This window comes from Heterodontus francisci, unplaced genomic scaffold (genome assembly GCF_036365525.1).
Source record: "Heterodontus francisci isolate sHetFra1 unplaced genomic scaffold, sHetFra1.hap1 HAP1_SCAFFOLD_278, whole genome shotgun sequence".
NCBI lineage: Eukaryota > Metazoa > Chordata > Chondrichthyes > Heterodontiformes > Heterodontidae > Heterodontus > Heterodontus francisci.
This window is the reverse complement of record NW_027141343.1, coordinates 1,132,405-1,146,169: the sequence shown is the minus strand read 5'-3', so window position 1 is coordinate 1,146,169 and position 13,765 is coordinate 1,132,405. Positions and strand designations below refer to the sequence as shown.

The window sequence follows — 13,765 nt, the reverse complement described above, 5'->3', positions numbered from 1 at the left end:
CATTCCGTGAAAGAATAAAAAAGAGATTTGCCACAACGGTAGCAGGGTGAGGGACTTCAGTGATGTGGAGAGATTGGAGAAGCTGGGGTTGTTCTCCTTGCAGCAGAGAAAGTTCCGAAAAGATTTGACACATTTGTTCAAAATCATGGAGGTTTTCAATAGTTTAAATAAGGAGAAACTGTTTCCAGTGGTAAAAGGGTCAGTAAGCAGAGGACACAGATATCAGGTGATTGGCGGAAGAACCAGAGGTGACATGAAGAACCATTTTTTACACAGTAATGTGTTGTGATAAAGAAAGAAAAGACTTGCATTTATATCGCACCTTTCGAGACCACTGGATATATCAAAGTACTTTGTAGACAATGAAATACTTTTGAAGTGTAATCACTGATGTAATGTCAGAAATGCAGCAGCTAATACCCACAAGCAGCAATGTGATAATGACCAACTGATCTGATTGAGGGGCAAATATTGATCACAACACCAGGGAGAATTGCTCTTCACTTGTTTGAAATTGCAGCATGGGATCTTTTACATTCACCCAAACATGCAGACCAGGTCTTGGTTTAACATCACACCTGAAAGGCAGCACCTTCAACACCCTCAGTGCTGTACTGGAGTGTCAGCTGTGAACTCTGAACCCAGAAGCTTGTGATTTCGAGGTGAGTGTGACCGACTGAGCCACAGCTTTTACCTGAGTCTCAATCCTTCTACCAACAGTTTCTCTCTATCGGGTCTGTCACGACCCCTCATGATTGTGAACACCTCTATCAAATCTCCTCCCTAAGGAGAACAACCCCAGCTTCTCCAATCTATCCACATAACTGAAATCCTAATCACACGTTGCAGAAAGGAATTTTTCCTCAAGTTCTTTCCAGTTTTGTGAGTCACATTAAATCTGTAACCTTCGGTTTTTGACGGTTCAGCAGTTAGAAACAGTTCCTCAGTATTTACTCTACCTCAAACCTTCAAGGAAGCTCTGCAAAGTAACTGAAAATCAAGTTGTCAGAAGTGGGATTTAAACACATGCCTCCAGTGAACGCTGCAATCTGAACAGAGAAGCTGAAACCGCTCAGTCACCTCAACTGTTCAGACATATTGCGAGAGTGGTTAGCAAAGCATGTGGGATCTTGGGCTTTAACAATAGAGACATTGAGTACAAAAGCAGGGTTGTTATGCTGAACTCTGGTTAGGCCCCAATTGGAGTGTTGCATCCAGATCTGCTCACCAATCTTTAGAAAGAATGTGCGGATTCTTGAGAGGATGCAGAAGAGATTTACCAGAATAGTTCCAGGGATGGAGGGTTTTAGTTTCAAGGTTAGGTTAGAAAAACAGGGTTTTTTCTGCCTGTATCAAAGGAGATTGAGTGGAGAATTGATAGAGGTGTCGAAGGCTATGACAGTTTTAGATAAGTTGGCAAGGAAAAATTGTTCCCATTAACTATTGGTACAAGGACTAGGGGATTCAGATTGAAGGTTTTGGACAAGAGACGCAGGGGGAATGGGCGGAAGAACTTTTTTACACAGTGATTGGTAATGATCTGTAACTCGCTGCCCCCGAGGGCGGAGGAAGTGGAGACACTCGTTGGGCATTTGAAGGAAATAAATTTACAGGGCTAGGGGGATCGAGCAGACGAGTGGGACTGACTGGATCGCTCCATGGAGAGCTGGCCTGTACTCGATGGGGCGAATGGCCTCCTTCTATGCCACAAATGACCCAATGACTCGATGAGTCTATGTCACTCTCAGAATCAAGACAACAGAGTGACGGATTTAACACAACATTATAACGTATGTTTGGTTTGACAAATTCAATAATAACTCGTCTCCACTCCTAGTATTTCTAAATCCCACACATTCACTATAATGTGAACAATTATTTCCTGTTGTGTCTCTCTCACATTTGTAAACTTCACGATATTGGAGTGAGGTGACATCTACTGGCGGGAAGCAAGAACTGCAATCAAGCAGCAGAAACTCCACAGTCTGTCAGGGTGAAAGAAACATTGCAATCTGAGGAAATAGTGAAGGGGTTTGATCGGGTTGATGGAAACATGATTCCACTTGTGGTATCGTATGAAGCAAGGGCCGGAAATATAAAATTGTCGTTAATAAAAGAAATGAGGAATTCATGAAAAATGCATTTGCTTAGAGAATGGTAATAGAGACATGCAGCACTGATATAGGCCCTTTGGCCCACTGGGTCTGCACTGACCATCAACCACCCATTTATACTAATCCTATGTTCACCCAGAATTCCCTACCACATCCCCACATTTCTCCTATCACCTACCCTAGGGCCAATTTGCAACAGTCAATTTATCTATCAACCCACAAGTCTTTCGTTGTGGGAGGAAACCAGAGTACCTTGCGGAAGCCCACATAAACAACTTGCAAACTCCACACAGGCAGTATACAGAACTGAATCGGGGTCATTGAAGTTGTGAAGCTACAGTGCTCACCACTGCACCACCCTTAGAATGTGGATAGAGTAAAAAGTGAGATTGGATGGACAGAAGCAGTCTGAAAAGATGGCTCAAACAAAAGGTGAAAACCCTGAAATGTTAACTCTGTTTCTCTCTCCACAGATGCTGTCAGAGGTGCTGAGTATTTGCAGCACTTTCTGTTTTTATTTCAGCTTTTAGGATATTGTTTTGATCTGAAAAAAATGCATGATCGGCTGTGGGTGCCAGTGAAATTCCACAGGAGCGAATAAAAACCATGCCAATGGTGGCTTGTTGGTCCAGGGGTATGATTTTCGCTTTGGGTATATAAGTGATTAATATGTGAGAGGTCCTGGGTTCAAATCCCAGACGAGTCCTTCTCTGTTGTCATTTTTAGTTTAAGGTCATCGATTGCTTTCAGCCTTCCAGAAAGCGGAATCGATTTCCAAACTGAGCCTGCTTGAGGACAGGGGAACTGGATTCAAAGAGCTTGTCGACAAAATTGAAATGAAAAAAATATACAGATTGTCAAGCGGGAATATAAGGTTGCAACAGTAACTAAAGGCCTGCTCGGGTCAGCAAATGAAACCCGACCCAAGCCTGACAGCACCGCATCCGACCTGGTCCGAGTCCTTTCATTTTTTTCCCGTACCCGAACTGACCACCAGAATGTTCAGTTAAACTTGCTTCCGTTTTTCACTTTTTAAGCTTGTGCAGGTAAGCAACAAAAACTGTAACTGGACTTGAAAGGTTGTTTAAATGTACATTAAGATTAGACCTACGTACCGGAGGTGATGAGCTGAAGATTGTTACCATAGAAGTTAGTGATTGTGAGGTCACTAGTTCAAGAGAAATTCATGGAGTTGTGCCCAGACAGGTTGTCCCACACTGTATTGATTAAAATATTGCCCGAAGGCGAGAAAATATCATTATACATTCCCTAGACTCCTGCTTTCCAGGTTGAAATACTTTCTGCAAGTTTATCCAGAGAGCAGCTGAGATGCAGAGACCAGGAAGGTCTTGAGTGATTAATTATTATAAAATATACATTCTTATATTAAAGAGATTGTGCTCTACCTTCGATGGAATCGCTCACTGCAGACTAGTGCGGAGTGTTTCCCGCCTTGACGTCCTGGCTGTCACTGGATCTTGAGTCCAGGCCTCTGGATTACTGGTCCAGTAATCTTTGAAATTTCTCCCTTGATCTAATATTTTAATCTGGTAAGTCAGATTTTACAAAAAAAAATTAAATGATTTAAGACTGCTTCATGTTCAGCAGTGCCAAATGAATAAAGAAATTCAAATATATTCAAAATTATATATCAACTATTAAATACTAATGCCCAGCTTTGAATACAAAAAATGCCTCTAATTGTGTTCTGGTCTGGAATGGAATTCTTCAGTGTTTCTGTTTAGCTTGGATTGACTCATCGATTTGCTTGTTTTTCACTTTGTCGATGCCTTTGAATAATTGTGGATCCTTCTTCAGGGTGTCTTCTTTCACCAGGTAGTTCTGACCTCTGATGATGTTGATCGTAATCAGCTTCAATTTGCTGATAGTTTTGGAAGTGAGCAGATTTCCTTTGCTTGAGTTTACAACATGGAACTTAGCCTGACGTGTGGACCCATGGGAGGATTTGAAAGCTGCCCTTGCATTGGAGCATACAGTTGCATCCATCAAAACAGAGGTACAGGAGAAGTGACATATTCAGTTCAGTCTGTCGATCATGGGACTTTTAATCTCAGGGTTGTGAGTTTGAGCGCCATTTAGTTTTTCCACTTTTTAGGCTTCATTAGCAGAGAGTACAAGGAGTGTTTGAAATGAAATTCAAAAACAGTATGAGAAACGCTCTCTTTCATTCGGGACTCTTAACTCTCTGCAGCATCTCGCTGTGAAAGATTGAACTTTATCTCATTTCTTTTTCAGCTGGGAGTCAGTGCGGCTCAGTGGGACTTCTGGCTGTCTCCCACCTCACAATTCATCAGTGCTGAGAAAGCAATGGGAAATATTACTCATGGCTGAGTAAGCAGAGGACACCGATTTAAGGTGAATGGGAAAAGAACCAAAGGCAACATGAGGAAAAACCTTTTTTATGCAGCAAATGGTTAAGATCTGATATGTACTGCCTGAGAGTGTGACGGAGGAAGATTCAGCCATCGCTTTCAAAAGGATATATGATAATTATCTGAAGGGAAAAAAAATCAGCTTTTCATGGAATACATGAGGATGTGGCATGAGCTGAGTTGCTTGTGCAGAGAGGCAGCACAAGCACGATGAGCTGAATCCCTCCTTTTGTGCTGTAAGTATTCTGTGATCTATGATTCTATACAAAGTGAAACCAACACTCACATATGAGAAACTGACAGGTACCGTGTAAACCCCACACTAACAAACCAGCAAATGCCAGGGACAGAGTAAAACCAACAGTCCTAGACAAGAAACTGACAGATACTGTGTGAAACCCAAAAATCACTTATCAGGATTTGGCAGTTAATGTGTTAAAACCTCTCTTCAATATCCATCCTGCAAGGTGCAAAGAAAATTAGGTACAAACCCAGGCTCATATTTCGAAGACTGAGAGATAAAGAGCAAAACACAGACTCACCTACCAGAGGCTGACAAGTACAGAGAATAAAATAGAGGGGGTGCAGATTAAAAACACATGCATGTAACGGATACTGATAGGGATAGAATCAAACCCTTTCTCACACATGACACGAAAATTGGTGGTGTCGTAAATAGTGAGGAGGAAAGCCTTAGATTACAGGCCAATATAGATCGTCCGAGGCAGAGAATATAAGAGCAGGGAGGTTATGACGGAGCTGTATAAAATGCTAGTTAGGCCACAGCTGGAGTACTGTGTACTGTTCTGGGCACCACACGAGAGGAAGGATGTGATTGCACTGGAGAGGGTACAGAAGAGAGTCACCAGGATGTTGCCTGGGCTGGAGCATTTCAGCTATGACTGAAAAGGCTAGCGTTGTTTTCCTTAGAGCAGGGAAGGCTGAGGGGAGATAAGATTGAGGTTTACAAAATTATGAGGGGCATTGATGGGTTAGATAGGAAGAAACATTTTACCTTAGCGGAGGGGTCAATAACCAGGTGGCATAGATTTAAGGTAAGGGGCAGGAGGTTTAGATGGGATTTGAGGAAAAAAAAATTACCCAGAGGGTGGTTGGAATCTGGAACGCACTCCCTGAAGAGGTGGTAGAGGCCGGAACCCTCACAACATTTAAGAAGTAACTGATTCGGATTTGGAATGAATTGTCTGACAGGGTGGTGGAAACAGATTCAATTATAACTTTCATAAAGGAATTGGACAAATATTTCAAAGTGAATTTCTCCAGGACTATGGGGAAATAGGCAGGGGGTTGGAAAAATTGCATCATTTTTTTCACAGATTCAGCTCAGGCACAAAAGACCGATTGGCCTCCTTCTGTGCTGTATGATTCTATGAAATAGTGACAGTCAGGGCAAGTCTGTATAAGAAGGAGAAATGGAGACAGGTCAGGGAGAGCACATCACCAAAACTGGAGATACTACATTGGACAGGGAGGGTCAGAGGGGGAGAGAGCATGTACATACAGTCAGAATCAGCACCTTCAGGGGAGGAGAGGGAGAGGAACCAGTGAGTGTAGAACTGAACCCAGCCAGAGTCAACCTGCTGAAACACCAGTGAGTTCACACTGGGGAGAGATCATTCACCTGCTCCGTGTGTGGGAAGGGGTTCACTCAGTCATCCAACCTCACTGAACATCAACTTGTTCACACTGATCAGAGACCTTTTCAATGTCCTGACTGTTGCGGAAATGTGATGATGTTGGCGCTGCAAAATGACATCATCCCGTGCACGCGCCACTCAATCCTGGCAAGATGTCAAAAATCACTGTGATTTTTTGGTCTTTTCAGTGCACTCCTCTTTCTTTAGTTGCCTCTTAGCTTAATGTATTGAAGAAACATCTTTGGGTCCATTTTCATTTTCCTTGTCAATATTCTTCCATGCTTTCCCTTCATCGCTGCTCCCAAATCCCTCCAGTTCAGTCAAAACACAACTTGGTAGATTTGGGATTTGAACACACGCCTCCAGAAAACACTACGACTTAAACACAGCTCCTTAGACCACTCGGCCATCCTGACTGTTTCAAGTTTATGACAAAAGCTGAGAAATTATCCATTCTTTGTGAAAGTATTTGTGAGATTGTGGAAATGTCTGGAAGAGGAAAGACCAGCGGGAAAGCTCGGGTCAAGGCCAAGTCTCACTCCTCCCGGGCTGGACTGCAGTTCCCGGTGGGCCGTATTCACAGGCTCCTGAGAAAGGGTAACTATGCTGAGCGTGTAGGTGCCGGAGCCCCGGTCTATCTGGCTGCTGTGCTCGAGTATCTGACCGCTGAAATCCTCGAGCTGGCCGGTAACGCGGCCCGGGACAACAAGAAGACCCGCATCATTCCCAGACACCTGCAGCTGGCCGTCCGCAACGACGAGGAGCTCAACAAGCTGCTGGGAGGGGTGATTATCGCTCAGGGCGGGGTGCTGCCTAATATACAGGCCGTACTGCTGCGCAAGAAAACCAGCACTCAAGAGCTCCCAGAAAAAGTAAAGCGGCCAAAATGTCATCTAATAAACCAAAGGCTCTTTTCAGAGCCACCCACAGTCTTTGTGAAAGGACTGGTTACTGTCAGGAGGGAGTCAGAGATGGAGTTATTGTAACAGTGGATTGACCTGTTTCACATCTGTCCAGGTGTGTTTTCAGTTCCCTCTGTGGATTTCGCTCTGTTTCTCTGCTCACACATCTCCCCCTCTCGTTAAGTGAAGAACTGAACTACAGGGTGTCAGAATCAACAATTTAATAAATCCCGCTGCCTTCGATTTGATAAATCCCGAGATTATCCCGGTACATTAACGGGAACTGGTTCGGAGCTGATGAATTAATTTAATAATGGAAGTGTTCGGGTTAATTCTCTGTTTTTTATTTGGACAGTTTGAATTGTGTGTTTTTTTTCTCTCTGGTGATCAGAGCGCCGCTTCTCAATGAGAATCTGCTCCCAGAACAGAGTAAATGCAGGAAGGAAGAGACCATTCTCGGGCTGTGTGTTTCTCTCCTAACCTGATCTGTTTCGACCGCACTGTTCCCAGAGGACGGAATCAGTGAGAGTTGTGCACACACAGGAGCTGAGTCCATTGCAGTGCTTTAATATGTGCCTTCTCCCCGGCCCTCCCTATTCTCCGGACACAGAGCTGTCTGTTTCCCACCGGCGGCGGGATAGAGTCGGGGATTCTCTCCCCGCAGTGTCAGGGTCTGCAACCCCGGGGAACTGGCGGTTTCAGTCAGAGTGACCGAGCTGCCTTACATATCCTGTGTACTAATCTCCAATGGATTCAAATATTAGTGAACTCATTGGGTAATGTTTGTAAATAACCCTCATGTGAACGGACCCGGCTCCATTAATGCCTTCCAAATAAAACTGGGATCCATTTCTTTTCCCCAAATGCCAGCTAACGGATCCCAGGAGCGGGGTTGAGATTGTGCTGAGCAGCAATGAGTCTCCGGTAATGCTGCTTTCTAAATTCCAGATCAGCTCTCAGTCCGACAGGCCTTTCGGGAAAGTGATGTGACAAAACAGAAACCATGTGGCCGCCCCTCCAATCTAATGGGTTTGATGATGAACAGAGATGGCAGCTCTTTCCTTTGCTGATTTGGTGGCTCTGAAAAGAGCCCTTGTTACACTTGTTACTGAAACTGGGTTTTAGGTGCGTTCCCCGCGGATGCGGCGGGCCAGCTGGATGTCTTTGGCCATGATGGACCTGGATCATTTTGGTGAATCTGCTCATTTTCCGGCAGAAGCATCAGTCGCTGTTTGAACTGTTTAAAATCAGGGGTGTATTAGCGGCCAGAAAGTGAAGGGCAGTTCATTGCTCCCTTCAGCATTATCCGCCTCTTTCAGGAGAAAAGATCAGAAACCGCTCGTTTCTGTCAGTCCCCGAGAAGCCTGTGAGAAGCGGTTCGTCGCTAATTTGTTCCTTTTACAGAGAGGAAGCTGATATTTGTCCCGTTTTAAATTGCTGAACTGGACCTTCCTCCCGCCGCTTCCAGTTAACAGATTGACAAATGAAAACGATTCCTAAAATTGCGTCAGGATTTTGTGACGGTAAATACAGTAAAACAGAACATAAAATGAGAGGTTTTAAAATTGTTGCCTGAAAATTGAAATTTTCCATCACTTCAATTCCTTCCTGCTCTGGAATTGCCGGGCTTTTTCCAATTGGAAAATCTAAGCCAATGAGAACTTCTATTTACTTATATGTGATTCTCCTATTGGTTAAGAATTGGATTGAGAAGCGGGTGACCAATCAGAGACAGAGTCAAACTGTGGGGATTCCAGGCCACCAGTAACTGAGCTGAAACTGTTCAGATTGACAAACCCTGGCAGTAGCTTCACACATTGGACACTTCACACTGAGTCATTCAAGGGCTGGTGTGAGAGAAGCTTCAGATCCTCTCTGACTCATTATTCATCTAGAACCAAACAATTAGTAAATGTGAAGCAGTGAAGAGACTTTTCACTCTCACTGCAGAATGTGTCATCTGGGGAAATAAGGAACTATTATTTTCGGAGATTCCAGGTACATTCCTCCCTGAACAAATCCATTCCTAACATTCCCGATCACAGCCTATCCCAGCTCCTGTTGTCACCCGACTCCAGCTGAATTGGAGAAACTCATGTGTTGGGGTTTGAGTTGTGAGGTGGGGTTTCTCCGCCAGTGTTCCTGTCTTACAGACTCTCCCCCTGAATTTGTGAACTGAGACTGCACCGAACACATCCCCAGTTAGAGTGAGGGCCGGATATCCCTCTGTTTTATTACAGAGAGTGGGGAAAGGGCTGGGTGGAGGGGAGTCACCAGGGATCCTGGATTTACTCCAAATCATTTCCATGTGGAATCTGCAGGCGGGGCCGGGACAGGGATCATTTGATCAGGGGATCAGCTCTTTCCTGAGAGATGTGGGTGGCTCTGAGAAGAGCCTTTGTGTTCAGATGTTTACAAGTTTCCCGCGCTTTCACTTCTTTCCAGACCCTGCTTTCTGAGACTTCGCTGCTTTCGGCTTGACCTTGCTCTTCCATGTCTGCACTTTCTTCAGCGCCTTTCCGCCCGCCGCACTCTTGCCTTTTTTGACCTTCTTCGCAGGAGACTTTTTCTGAAGCACTGCTTTCTTCACCGCCTTATTTGGCGTTGCCGCCGCCTTGCTGCTCGTTTTCTTGGCTGTTACTTTCTTTGTTGTCACTTTCTTGTCTGCTGGTTTCTTCACTAAAGATTTCTTGTCTGCTGGTTTCTTCACTGAAGATTTCTTGTCTGCTGGTTTCTTCACTAAAGATTTCTTGGCTGCTGGTTTCTTCACCTTCTTTCCCACCTTTCCCTGGGTTTTCCTTCTTGCTGATTTTGAAGGAGCCGGAGGCGCCCTGTCCCTTGCTCTGCACCAGGGAGCCTTTGTTCACATTCCTCTTGATACTTTGCTTGATTTGGGTCTTGAGCTTCTCCTGAGCGGTGGCAGACCTGCAAGGAATCAACTACCAGCTAGCGTATAAAGCGAGACCAAGGCTCAGGGCCTTCAGTTACCTGGAGGGGAGTCGGAGAGGCAGCGGATCCTGTGAGGAACCACAATACAGGAAGGATGAGAAGGTCATTGTCAGGGTACAGAGGAGATTAAGTTAAAGATTTACCAGTTTATAAGCAAGCGCAGAGCCAAGGAACGGTGCTGGGGCAGATCAAATAATAGGAAGCTGTGATCAGTTGGAAGGCAAGAGTGATTAAATGACAGAAGAGATGATGGTGCAAGGCAAAAGTCAGGTAAAGAATAAGTAACATTTTGTCAGCACAGATACCAGGAGTGGGGTTTCAACCCACGCAGACACATGTCTATTGGATCTTAAGTCCAACGCCTTAACCACTCGGCCATCCTAGTACATTAACCCACCACTGAAAATGAAATTTAATGTGATCCGGGTGCCATCTGGCCTTTTACAATATAAAGTTATGACTCCTCTCCCATGCTAAATTGGACCCTTCATTATTTATGAACCTCAATCGGATCACCCCTCAGTCAAGGTTTCTCTAAGGTGTGTTTCCCAACTCTTTTAGTCTAACTTGATAACCAAGATGTCTTATACTGGGAATTCGTCGAATGTCTCTCCTCTGTACACTTTCCAAAGCCTCAATATCACCCATCATGTGAGGAGACCAAGACTGGATACAATATTCCAAGTGAGTCCTGACCAAGGTTTCATAAAAGGACAAATTCGGGACATCTCAGATACTGAAGGAGTCCGTGTCCAGAAGCAGCAAGACCTGGACAACATTCAGACTTGGGCTGCTAAGTGGCAAGTAACATTCACACCACATAAGTACCAGGCAATGACCATCTCCAACAAGAGAGAATGTAACCATCTCCCTTTGACGATCAACAGCATTACCATCGCTCAATCCCCCCACCATCAACATCCTGGGGGTTACCATTGACAAAAGCTTAACTGGACCATTCATATACATACTCTGGCTACAAGAGTAAATCAGATAGTGGGAATTCTGTGATGAGTAACTCAGCTCAAGGCACGTGGTGAAATGCTCATTAGGAGAGCTGGAGAAATGGACTGGTCAGGTGGGCAGAAAAGTGGCAAATGGAATTCAACTTGGAGAAGTGTGAGGTGATGCCTTTGGTGAGGTCAAACACAGCAAAGGAATACACAATTAATGGGTGAATGCTGAGAGGTGTAGAGGAAGTGAGGGACCTTGAAGTGAATGTCCACAAATCCCTGAAAGTAGCAGGACAGGTTGATAAGTTGGTTGAGAAGGCTTATGGAATCCTTTCCTTTATTAGCCGATGTATAGAACATAAGAGCAGGGAGGTTATGCTGGAACTGTATCAATCATTAGTTAGGCCACAACTTGAGTTCTGTGTGCAGTTCTGGTCACCTCATTCCAGAAAGGATGTAATTGCACGAGAGAGGTTACAGAGGAGATTTACGAGGATGTTGCCAGGACTGGAAAAATGCAGCTATGAGGAAAGATTGGATAGACTGGGGTTGTTCTCCTTGGAATAGAAGAGGCTGAGGGGAGATTTGATTGAAATGTACAAAATTGTGAGGGGTCTGGATAGAATGGATGGGAAGGGTCTATTTACCTTAGTAGGGAGGTCAGTGACTAGGGGGCATAGATTTAAAGTGATGTGTTGAACAATTAGAGGGGAGATGAGGAAAGGTCCTTTCACCCAGAGGGCTGTGGGAGTCTGGAACTCACTGCCTGTAAGGGTAGCTGAGGCAGAAACCCTCAACTCATTTAAAAGGAGTCTGGATGTGCACCTCAAGTACCTGAACCTGCAGGGCTACGGTCCAAATGCTGGACAATGGGATTCAGCTGGGTGGCTCGTTTTTTGGCCTGCCTGTGCTGTAAACTTTCTATGTTCTATGATTCTATGCAGACACAATGGGCCGAATGGCCTCCTTCTGCACTGCAATAATTTTGTGATTTTTGACTCTCCAAAACTTGACAACCATCTACAAGGCACAAACCAGGATGAGTGCAGCACCAACAATACCCTAGAAACTCGACGCTGTTCAGGACAAAGCAGCCACCTTGATTGTCACCCCATTCACCACCTTAAACATTCACTCCCTTCATCACTGACGCACAGTGGCAGTAGTGTGTACCATCTACCAGATGCACTGCTGCAACTCACCAAGGCTCCGCAGACAGCACCTTCCAAACCGAAGACCTCCACCACCTTGAAGGACGAGGGCTGCAGATACATGCAAACGCCACCATGTGCAAGCTCCCCTCCAAGTCACACACCATCTGATCTGCAAATATATCGCTGTTCATTCACTGATGCTGGGTCAAAATTCTGGATCTCCCTTCCTAACAGCACTGTGGGCGTACCTACACCACATGGAGTGCAGCAATTCAAGAAGGGAGCTCACCGCCACCTTGTCAAGGACAATTAGGGATGGGTAACAAATTCTGGACTTGTCAGTGTCGCTCACATCCCATGAAAGAATATGCCTCATTTTATACTCAATTGTCCTCTGAATGCAGCCCAACCCTCTATTTGCTCCAACTATCACTTCACAGCATTGCTGCTGTAACTTTAGAGATCTGTGCACTAGAACATCCAGATCTCTGCTCAAAATTATTTTCTTTTTTCCACCGACTTTAATGTTTTTCCCTGAAGGGTGTATGAATGTTGAGCATTCGCCCTGTCCACATGAATAACACTGCACTTACCCAAATTAAACATCATTTACCAGTCATGAAGCCAATCTCCCAACACATTAAGATCAGCCTGAAACAGTCGAGTATCGTCTACAGTCTAAACACTCGCACAGATCTTCAAATCATCTGTAAATTTACAGATGGTGCCCCCTACACCTACATCCAGATCATTAATAAAAATAGTAAAGAGCAACAGTCCCAACACCGATTCCTGTGGGACACCACTGGTAACTGGTCTCCAAACAGATCCAGATCCATCTGTAACTACTTTCTGCCTACGTCTGCCAGTCAGTTCCCAATCCAGATCAACATATTACCACTGATACCAGGGACTTTAATCTTATAGAGAAGCCTCTTGTGTGGAACCTTATCAAAATCTTTTGGCTGAGATCTGCTAATTGAACACAGGCCGGGGATGAGGCCGAGGCCTGTCCTGCTTTGTGTGTGGGTCTCAGGACCACACAAGGTGAGATCAGCTCACTGAGCACAGGCCCATCCTGCTCTATATAGTGCTCAGTACCTCACCAAATGAGAATAACTAACACACCACAGGCCATGGAGCCTCGGCCCATCCTCCCCTGATTGCGGTTCAGTGCCAACCAGGTCAGATCAGCTAATTCAGCACAGGCCGGAGATGGCAGCTGGATCTTTCCTGCTCTGGGGACTCCGTACCATACCAGGTGCGATGAAGTAAAATACCACAGGCCGGGGATGGAGCCTGAGATTTCCCTGTTCTGTGTGGGGCTCTGGACAACAACGTGTGAGAAGAACTATCATCCCTCAGGCTGAGGAAGGAGCCTGGGCCCATTCTGTTCTGTGTGGATCCTACCACACTGAGTGGGATCAGTTAACACAACACAGGCCATGAATACAACCAGGCCATTTCCTGCTCCGTGTGGCTCAGTATCACACCAGGTGGCATCAGCTAACACAGCACAGGCTGGGGCACGGGCTGGAGCCTGGGCTCGCCCTGCTCTGTGGGCTCAGTAACAACCCGTAAGATGAACTTTTTTCAAAAGACTTCAGTGTATTTATCTCTGTCCAACAGTCTGAGGCAGCTT

At 45.2% G+C, this 13,765-nt stretch overlaps 1 non-coding gene across 1 annotated transcript; it reads right to left on the bottom strand.

Moving 5' to 3' along the window:
* Positions 1 to 10,318: 10,318 nt before the first annotated feature.
* On the bottom strand, positions 10,319 to 10,401 carry trnal-uaa (transfer RNA leucine (anticodon UAA)). Its single transcript has one exon. It is a non-coding gene; the product is annotated as a tRNA-Leu (tRNA).
* Between the last annotated feature and the right edge of the window lie 3,364 nt (positions 10,402 to 13,765).